Source organism: Fukomys damarensis, unplaced genomic scaffold (genome assembly GCF_012274545.1).
Source record: "Fukomys damarensis isolate Sample0158 unplaced genomic scaffold, DMR_v1.0_HiC HiC_scaffold_1, whole genome shotgun sequence".
In the NCBI taxonomy this organism is placed as follows: domain Eukaryota; kingdom Metazoa; phylum Chordata; class Mammalia; order Rodentia; family Bathyergidae; genus Fukomys; species Fukomys damarensis.
In genome coordinates this window covers 41,228,274-41,237,056 of record NW_022900913.1, presented here as the reverse complement: position 1 = coordinate 41,237,056, position 8,783 = coordinate 41,228,274, and the positions used below count along the sequence as shown (strand labels likewise).

Sequence of the window (8,783 nt, the reverse complement as noted above, 5' to 3'; positions counted from 1 at the left end):
AAAAAAAAAAAAAAAAAAAAAAAAAAGCAGCAGCTTTCCTTGTCTCCTCCCAGGCCAACTCAGGAAAGTAGGGAATGGTAAATCATGACTGCCTATCAATTTTATATGTGTCTCAATCCATTCTACCTTCCCTTTCGTTTTCTATGTTTTTACAATCTGTACTTCTAAAGATAATCCAATCTTTCATTCTGCCTTTGTTGCTTGAGGTGTTTTTAATAGCAGCATCTGACCCAAGGCTGCTAATCTCTATAATCCATGTTCCAACATGGATTTTAATTCATATGCTTGCAGTCCCAAAATATTCCCAGAAGTTAAATGACAGCCTAAATTTGGGGTCTTAATCATTAAGAAATATATAATTGTTATATTACTGTTCATAACCACTCTCTCCCATGCCCCCATCAGCTCACTTCATTCATTCATGTATTTGATAAATATGTAGTACCCACTAGATTTCCATCACTACTCTAGCTGTTAGAAAACAAAAATGAAGCCCCTGCTCTCATGGTGAGGAGGAAAATAAATATTACACATTAAGTCTTAAAAAGAAAAATCAGAAGGATCAAGACCCAGAGAAGGCTATTTTAGATAGAGTAATTAGATGATAGCTGAATAAAGATAAAAATAAAGATAATGGGCCGGCGCTGGGGATTTAGCTCAGTGGTTCCACCGTCGGCCTCACAAGCACAAGGACCAGAGTTCGATCCCAGTACAAAAAATATAGATAGATAGATAGATAGATAGACAGACAGACAGACAGACAGATACAAATTTTATAGTTTGTAATAGCTAAAACTTGGAAACAGTCCATTTGCCCATCAGTTGGAGACTGGATAAAGAAGATGTGGTTTTTCTATAAAATGGAATACTACAATCATAAAGAATGAGAAATTAGAGTCATTCATAGGAAAATGGGTGCATATTGAGGTCATACTCTTACATGAAATAAGTCACACATGTGTAAATACAGAATAGTTTCTCTGTTGTGAAAAACTATAATTTTAAGTAAGATCCTAATAGTATAATTGACAATGTGTAATAGGAAGAAAAGGGCTAAAGGTGTAGGGAACTGGGAAGGGTAGGAAAAAGGAAATAAGGGAAAAGAAAAAAATATGAGAAAATGAAAAAATGGAAATAAAGTTTTTGTAAATAGGGAAGGGAAGAGGGGGTGAAGAGAGGGCAGGGGTATGGGGAAAAATGAGAACCAAGACCTGTCATGTAAAGGTACAAGATCCCAATGATGAATGTAACTGTACTGTATACCTAAAATTACCAATAAACTCAATGTGGAGGGAAAAAAAAATATAATGGGCCAGGGATTTAGCTCAGTGGTGTTGCAACCTGCCTGTACCAAAAAAATTAAATAAGTAAAATAAAGATAATGAACTGTTCAGACACTGGGGAAAGGGCAGAGGCAGAGGGAAAAATACAAGCTCTGAAATATTAAGTGTTTTCATGCTTTAAAAAATCGAACTACTTTCTAGGTAGAATGAACTGCAAGTTCTCTAACAAAATCAAAGAGGCAGAAGTATGCCTGTATCTGAGGAATAATAATGACCAAGTGTAGTAGGTAGGGTCAGCAAGAGACAGGAGTTATTAAAGATGAAGTCACAAAAGTAACTGAGGACGTATCATGTAAGGCATTGAAGGTCACTGACAATATTTTTTACTCAGACATAGGAAGCCATGGAGTTTTGAGCAAAGAAGTAATGTGATCTTTGCAGTTACTGCTGTCTAGATATATACTGGTGGTAGAACCAAGGGAACTGTACTAGCAGGTCAGGTGTGTAATTAGAGAAAGAAATCAAGGACGATTCCAAGTTGACTTAACTCAGCAACGGGAAGAATGAAAACTAACACTAACTCATGTTTGCCTCAGACAACCAAGCTGACAAATCAAAAGAGCAACAGGTTCCCACAATATTATGAGTTAAATTTCTGAGACATAATCATTTTATATTTAAAGTAATGAGTTTATGTTTCATGAAAAATTATCCTTCACTGGTTTTGAAAGTTATCCAACAAGATGGCCAATGCCAAAACTGATTCATAAAACAGCCAGATACACAGCACTGCTATGCAGCTTCAGGCTTTGTCTCACTTTTCTTGGTTTGCATTGTTAATTAAAATGTAACTCAGCTCTCTCTCTACTTTTTTTCCACTCCTGATTTTCTATTTATTCTAATTCAGACAATAAGCTATTTCCTATTAGTGGTGGCAATAAATGCATAGCTTCATGATGAAACCATCTGGTGCTCTCTGTAGATGGATTAATGAGTTACAGTTATTCTCTGTTCACTGAGAATGCAGAATATCTATTTTGTCTGTATTTATCCACTGTGAACTAAAATCAAGACTCTAAAAAGAATCCCTACTTTGGCAGCTAAATTATTTTTTTGTATTTTTGCATTCACTCTTGGCTTATGGCCAAAGTAGTAGAACTTAAGCTATAAGCTCTTTCTGTGTTTAATTCAGAAAAAGTTATCTATCACTGTGAAATTATTATGTTAATACTCTATGGGATTAACATGTTAAATTATAAAGTCTCTTAAAGAAGTACTATTCTGATTGGTTTATAGAGATGACTAAAATTAAAATGATTTCTAGAAAAATATTCCTATTCCCAGAAAATAAAACTGAATTGTAATACTTTAACTACATTACAATTTTGAAAAAACTTATTGGAGGAACTCAATTAGAAGCATTTTAAGAAGGTTAGGTATGGAGTTCAGGGATAAAACTGCTTCCCCTGGGCTCACTCTCTATACTAAGAAGGGAAGAGGAAGGGAAGGAAAGGAAACATTTTAAGGATACAGGTTAAAATAATTAAATGAAGTCTTTGGTAAATAAGACTAATTTAATAACTTTGGTTTTATGAAAAAACCATATCCTTTCTCCTGTTTGTCAGTGTTAAGTATCATACAAATATTTTATTCTATTTAGGTTTGTTTCTCTCATGCAGAGACATACCAGTCAAAGCTTAAACTATTCCTCTACACTGTTTAAGAATAACAACATATAAAACTGTATCCAGCTAAAATGAATCATTACTCCATGACATTTATGTTTTGAAGAATGTCATCTCAAAAATAATTTTCAAAACTTTCATGTAACTTAAAACAGTAGACAATGCTTAAATATGACATCTCTCAATACCATCTCTGTGCCCAGTTTCCTTTATAAAATAGATGTTACTATGATTAAAAGTCATAATTAACCTAAGTGGTAACAACTACACTTGAATAGTGACAAAAAATACAAACTATACGTGGTTTTGTTTTTCAAGAAAAAAAAAAAGCTTTTCCTAAAGTGGCAACTCTCAGAACATTAGTGATAATTCCAGATTTTCTGTTATCAGTTAAAACTCTTGGTATTATTTACCATATTAAAAATTAAAACCAAAATAATTTATATACTTACTTGATAAAAATACATATTAAACAATTTTAGAATAATAATGAAAAACTTTTTAACTTTGCAGACTCCTTTAGAGACATTAGGGACCCTAGAAAGACAAAGTCTACAGAGTCAGTATATTCCAGAATACAGAAAATGTACAATGAAAAATAAAACTTGAAAAATGAATTCTGAACACTTCAGTATGAGGTTATGAAATGTGTTAAAACATTAGCATAATTACTCAATTTTGATGGATTTGTTTAATGCCTTTACTTACACTATGAAAGTTTATCTTCCTTGTAATTAACCTAGACAGCAGAGATTCAGTTGACTTTATTATGGTTTGTTGTTGTTGTTGTTATTGTTTTAGTTTTTTGAGACAGGGTCTCATTATGTAGTTGAGACTGACCTGGAACTCACTATGTAGACCAGGCTGGTCTCAAGCTCACAGCGATCCTCCTGCCTCAGCCTCCCAAGTGCAGGGATTACAGCTGTGCACCACCACACCCAGCTACTATGTTTTTCAATTAAAGAAAAAATATGAGGAAAATCCCCTATTTAAGAATTCTGGTTCTTGGAGCCCAGGATTTGGCTCAGTAGTTCCACCACCTGCCTCACAAGCACAAGGACCTGAGTTCCATCCCTGGTACAAAAAAAAAAAGCTCTGGTTCTTGTTCTTTAAAACCATGTTAATGTCTACATTTGTCTTTAAATGCTTTACTGTCATTTCAATTAAACTGGTAGCCAAATATTGTTTCTCAGGTAAAATGTTCAACTCTCCTCTTTTGATTTGCCTTTTTAAAATCAAACCATACGGCTGGGGGGCGGGTTACACCTTTGTGGTAGAGTACTTGTCTAGTATATGTAAGGCCCTGGGTTCAATCCTTAGCACTATGAAAACAAGATAAGAACATAAATTTAGAAAAGGAAATCCCCCTAAAAAATCTATGAAATTTCTGAGAGCCCCAGGATTAAGTACAGAGATTATTTTACCCTGTAAAAGAAGAGATGCTAGAAATACATATTTGGTGTGTTACCAGTCCAAGAACTGGCAAATCAGAAGAGACACTAAGCTTTTTTAACAGGATAGATAAAATGTTTATATATTTCAAAAATGTGTTATTTTATGGGAAGATCCTAGAGATTTATATATTCCTTCACTGTTTCTGAACTTCAAGAGAAACACTGATTAAATCCCTTAGGAAATAATTCTACAAAGTTTTCCTATATTACAATGCCTGATGGAACAGTACAGTATTATCTGTCATAATTTCATGTATTATTCAAGATGTTTATATTGCTACCTTTTTTCCTAATTTGAATCTAGCTTCTTTTAAGTCAATGGATCTCAACTAGGAATGTAGATCAGTCTTACACATGGAAAATATAGGTGTGTGAACTCTACACTTTCTGAATTTACTTGACATTCTTGGTATGAAAAATTATATCTACCCATTTTCATAAATCTGATGTACTTATTAGAAAATAGGCTTGTCATCATTAGAGAATTTGGTCAAATTTTTTAGAATGGCTTTATTACCTTTATTTGGATTTCATAGAAAATATTTATTTCTCCATACCAGGGATTGAACTTAGGATCTTGCATTTGCGAGGCAGGCAGCAGCACCACTGAGCTAAATCCCTGGCCCTGAAAAAATTTTTTTATCCGTAGCATTATTCTTTGTTTCATACGAGGGATTGAACTCCGGACCTTACGCTTGCAAAGCAGGCAGAGGAACCAGTGAGCTAAATCCCCAGCCCAGCATCGTTCTTATTAACCATCATCAGACATTTAATATTAACAATACCAGTAACCAAAGTCATTAAATTTTTGTCTAGTTTTTGTTCTCTTCTGATGATTTTCCAAAGGCAGTGGTATAAGCTACAGAGGTGAGACCCTAAACTTGTGAAAAAGAACTGTACCAAGTAAATACTTAATACTTCAAAGAATGGAGTCTTGGGTAAGATGTTCTATGTTGACATTGCTTTGACAACTTTCAGATCATATTACTGGACTGAGCAAGATTTCAACAAATAATCCAAAGCACAGACAATCAAAAGTAGAGTCCTAACAGATTCAATGAAACAGAATAATAAAAGAACTGAATGAGCTGATAACAGGAGACCTTATTGTTTCATTGCTTCAAACACTGTTGATATTTTAATGTTCTATTTTCTTGACAGATCAGGAAGCCTTTTTCTCTAGCCAGTATAACCCATTTAGACTGCTTTTGTAAACAACACTGAAACATTTTATTGTAGTATCTGATCTCACTTCTGACATTCCATCCAACCCAAATTCAAAAACTCTTAGCAAGTTTCTTTATTTTTCATGGCTATGTAGTGTAGTTATCTGCATTAGTTCAGTAAGAATCTGTCTTCTGTCTTTTAACAGGATTTAAATGGATACATAGATTGAGCAATTAAGGTCTTCACTGGAAATCATATCTGAAAATGGCACAGTAGGTAGGACCAGATACTTCTAAGGAATAAGGATTGACTTTGCTTATAAAATCAATACCTACCCAAGGCTCTCCCAGATAAACTGGTCTGGTACTTTTTTTATATGGCCCAGTATTAGAAGGTACAAGGAAAACCACACTTCCTGAAAGGCCAGGAACATTAAAGCCATTAGAAGAAAGAAATTTACTCAAATTTCTAGGTGTTTGGAGGTGAAAAGTTGTAGACATCTGTTGCTTAATTTCTTATCCCACACAAAACAAAGAATAGACTTTTTCTTGAAGTGCTGGGGATCAAACCTGAGGCCTTACACACGCTAATCACACACTCTACTGACCCACACCCCCAGCTCTAAGAATAGAGGCTTTTAAAAGTTCAATCCAAAATTCTTACGAAAACTCCCAGTCAAGGGCCAGGGAATATAGTTCTGCAGTATGCAATGCCTGCCTGGCAAACGTGAGGCCCTGAGTTTGATTTCTGGGACCAAAAAAAAAAAAAGTGAAAAATTTCAGACAAGAGTTAATTTTGTAATTCAATATTACATTTGTGACTTTACATTTGCAAAACAAACTGAAGGTGGTTTACATTGTTAGTAACAGTTTTGTTACAATGATGAAAATAAGTAAGCCAAACATTTTAAGACCAATCTTCCTTGTAACCAAGCCTCTGAGATTATGATGATCATGAGGTGGATACAGGCTGTCAGAAAAAAAACGTGGAAAACTTTGAAATGAGCATAGACGATCACTGTCTCGCACAACCTTTCAAGGACCTATGCCTTTTATAGTCTTGTTTAATCTGTAACTCCGTGCAACGGATAGCAATGCAAAGGATTCTCAGTAAAAACACAAATGGGATTTTCCCCTCAATTATAACTGCTTATTGTTTTGTAGATACTGAGCACTTTTACATCTATTTGTAAAATAATTTTAGCATCTCTAATAATACACACAAACACACACACATACACATGTGTTCTTTAAATTTGCCTCTGAACTATAGTCTGACACGGTGGTACACCTGTAATGACTGCACTCAAGAAGCTAAGTTAGGAGGATCATGAGTTTGAGGCTACCCAGCGGTCCATACTGAGTTCAAGGTCAGCTTGAGCTACAGAGTGAGACCTTGTCTCAGAAAAAAAAGAAAGAAAAGAAAAACAAACTTTCTTCTAAACTCTTGTAACATATTACTGGTTCCTTTGATAATTAGAGATGTCAATAAAATCCTTGATTCCCATTGACTTAAAAATTAAAATCATAAAAGATAGTTGATTATACTTCTGGAATAATGAAATCTATGCATTTTAAAGGCAGTAGGAAGATAACAAAATTAAGTGAAAGATTAAAAAAGGAGATAAATTATATGAACAATGTAAAATCTGATAGCATATACAAGAACAATGAACACTAAACAGCACAAAATTTAGGTTTTAATAATTCAGAAACCTATCAATAATGCCCTGTGTATATATAGTGATTGTTTTTCAAAGGAAAACCAGCATTTCTGAAAAGCTCTCCTTAAATTATTCCCAAAATAAACCTCATTCTTATGGTAACTATTTTAACTTCAGCAAAACCATATAATACTCTCATCTCTTCTGCACCTGAAACTTCAGTTAATTCCAAGCAAGTCCCTTGACCTCTGTGATTTTCAGTTTGTTCAACTCTACAATAAGGACAATGACAAAACCTACCTCATAAGGTTGTTTTGAGAATTAAATCAACATATATAAACCAATTAGAAGAGTATATTGCTATTTCAGGAAGCCATAGTATAGATTCAAAGCATGCTGTAAGCAGTGCAGGCTGTAAAGAGTTAAATCCCTCAATTGGCTTATTTAAGAAGCAAGTCTGACTGAAGCTACGTGACTCACAGAAGCATCTCATGAGCACTAGGTCAACATGACCTCCCTTCTAACGGCCAGAGACGAGACCAGAGTAATGGCCTATGAACCTGCGGGGCTAATAGGAGACAACACGTGTAGCTGAGGTCAGAGTAATTTGCACTCAAATTCCATTCCCACAATTAGTGCCTTCATAGCTAAAGGACATTGTTCCAATTACAATCATATATTTTGTCCATCTTGCTTCTAATTTTAAAATGCTTTGTCTCTTCTCTTTTTTTAATTTAAATTTAATTTATTGGTACATTCTAGGTAGACAGGTAGTTACATTCATTACTGGGATCTTGTACCTTTACATGACAGGTCTTGGTTCTCATTTTTTCCCCTTGTTCCGACCCTCCCTCCACCCCCGCGTCCCCTCTCCCCTTCAAACACTTTAATTCCATTTTTACATTTTCTCATATTTTTTTTCCTGTTCCCTTATTCTCCTTTCCCTATCCTTCTCACTGTCCCTACACCTCTGGTCCTTTTCTTCCTATTTGCTAATTGTCTCCTTAAGATCTTGACTACTCTTTCAGTTTCTTCACACTACAGAAACTATTTGGTATTTGCATATGTGTGACTTATTTATTTCACTTAGGAGTATATCCTCAAAATGTACCTATTTACCTATGAATGGATCTTCCTCATTCTTTACGGCTGAGTAGTATTCCATTTTATACAAAAACCACATCTTCTTTATCCAGTTTCCAACTGATGGGTAGATGGGCTGTTTCCAAGTTTTAGCTATTACACACTGTGCCGCTATAAACACGGGTGCACATATATCACTGTGGTATGATTCTTTTAATTCTTTTGGAAAGATACCCAACAGAGGTATGACTGGGTCAAATGGAACCTCTAATCCTAGTTCTTTGAGGTATCTCCATATTGACTTCCATAGTGGTTGCACCAGTCTGCACTCCCACCAACAATGGAGAAAGGTTCCTTTCTCCCCACAACCACGCCAACATTTGTTGTGTTGTGTGATTTCTTGATAGCGGCCATTCTTTGTGGGGTGAGGTGAAATCTCAGTGTTGTT

The 8,783-nt window shown here is 34.9% G+C and overlaps 1 protein-coding gene across 3 annotated transcripts in view; it reads right to left on the bottom strand.

Moving 5' to 3' along the window:
- Positions 1–8,783, bottom strand: part of Ddx4 (DEAD-box helicase 4) — a 91,514-nt gene that overhangs the window by 3,619 nt on the left and 79,112 nt on the right. The gene's annotated exons all lie outside the window — the stretch shown is intronic.